The sequence below is a fragment of the Gossypium raimondii genome, chromosome 2 (genome assembly GCF_025698545.1).
Source record: "Gossypium raimondii isolate GPD5lz chromosome 2, ASM2569854v1, whole genome shotgun sequence".
NCBI lineage: Eukaryota > Viridiplantae > Streptophyta > Magnoliopsida > Malvales > Malvaceae > Gossypium > Gossypium raimondii.
The window spans coordinates 9,551,899-9,553,840 of NC_068566.1; the positions used below are offsets into that span (position 1 = coordinate 9,551,899).

Genomic DNA, 1,942 nt, shown 5'->3' on the forward strand with positions numbered 1-1,942 from the left:
CATCAAAGTCATGACAATATTACCATATTAGAATCTATGAATAAATAAATTTAATTATCTTATTTAGTATAATGATGACTAATTAATTTCATTCCTCACTTTGAACTCCATTATTTAATTACATTCAATTAAAAATAATTCAAAGAAGTTAATTTAACTTTTGTGTTAGCCTTGTTTTTAAATGTTTTGATATAACCAAGTTAAATTATAATTTTGTGATTAATGATAAAATCCTACAAAATTATTTTTGAAGTACTCTCAAACTCATAAAATGGTTCAACATGTCTTCAAATATATTTCATGAGTTTGAATTTTCAAAACATTTTGGAAAATATCCTATTAAAATCATTTTTACAAAGATTGAGAAACTTCTACCGATACAAGTATTGACTTGTATTAATACAAGCAAGTCAGAAAGCAACCCAAAATCTTCAACAGATTTCTACCGATACAAATGAGTCAGTGTACCGGTACAACTGAACTTCTACTTAACCTAAACCAAATTCAACTTAATCTTAATACATATAATAATTAATCTAATATAATATGCCATCCTAAAATTTATTTAAATCTAAATAAACAAATATCATGACCTTAATCTAAATAAATTAACCTTAGTTAATCAAAATTTAGAACAATATGAATCATTATCATTCAAAGCATTAATCAATAATATTCAAATTATGAGAATTAAAATAAAAGAATAATATATATATATATCACAACAAGAGAAGTAAAACGTCCTTTAAAAACCATTACCAATAATGCAAAATTATTACTTAAAATACTAAAACCAAAACAATGAAACTTGACGTTAAAGCAAATAGTGGGCAGAAATAAATTAAAGCAATTTAAGTAATAGAAGCTAATGACAGCACCAAGCAACAGCAATTTAATGGTAATTTTGGTCGAAAATTGGTGGGAATTTAGAGATCAAAACAGCGGCTAAGATTGGAAACAAGACTGCGGCAATTATTTTGATACGGATGCAACAAATTGATTGACAATGACGTAGCAAGCCGAAAAAAGTACAATACCTTATTCCTTATTTATTTATTTATTTTTTGTTATGGCAAACGGAGCAAAGAAGAGAGTGGTCATGATAACAACAGCTTGGGCGACATCGTAACAATTGATGGCAGCAGTTGTATTGGGTAAGGTCGGCGGCAGGTAGCAAGGTTTTGGAGCGGCAACGCAGCAAAAATCGGCAGCACTTAATCATGCTTCCAAACTCCAATCCAACACCAGTCAAGCTTGGAAATCCTTAAATCATCATTTCCCAATTTTCATACAATAAAATTCATTCAAAAATGAATATAAATTCTTTTCAAGCTCATAATACTTCTCAAGAAATATCAAGCTAATGGAGATGTAGGAAGCTATTTTTTTACCTTATTGAAAGCTTTGTCTCACTCGTCATAGCTTTCCCTCACTATAACCCATGAAACCCTAACTGAAATTTAAGAGATTGATGGAGGAAATAAGATCAATAGGTGGTCTTCGTTGAGATTTTACCAAAATTTTAGGGTGGGTAGTTGGAATTTTGAGAGAAACCGAAGAAATAAGCAAGAAAAATGTCTTTTGCTTGTGGCTGGGGAGAAGAGAAATGAAGCAGATGGGTTTTTTCCCTTTTAAAAAGCTAACAAATGGGCCCAAGGCCTAAGCCCAACCTTTTCAAGTCTAACTTTTGTCATGGAACAGTTATTTAATTTGAGATTTCAATGATACAAAATAATTCTAAATATAAAATATTGTATTTAAATATTATTTCCATCATAAAAGTCTTGAAAATTGATTAAATTACTTTTTTATGATAAAATTATTATTTTGTCCCTCTTTTTTTTGCATTTTTTCACGGCTTTTTCCCAAAATTTGATATTTAGAACCATTCAAATTCATAACTCATAACAAATCTTTAATATAATTCTTTGGGTAGTGAGAA

The 1,942-nt window shown here is 28.9% G+C and overlaps 1 long non-coding RNA gene across 1 annotated transcript; it reads right to left on the minus strand.

Moving 5' to 3' along the window:
* Positions 1-946: 946 nt before the first annotated feature.
* LOC105787983 (uncharacterized) lies at positions 947-1,599 on the minus strand. Its single transcript, XR_001131775.2, has 2 exons — positions 1,392-1,599; positions 947-1,263 (listed from the first exon to the last, which is right to left on the minus strand). It is a non-coding gene; the product is annotated as an uncharacterized LOC105787983 (long non-coding RNA).
* Between the last annotated feature and the right edge of the window lie 343 nt (positions 1,600-1,942).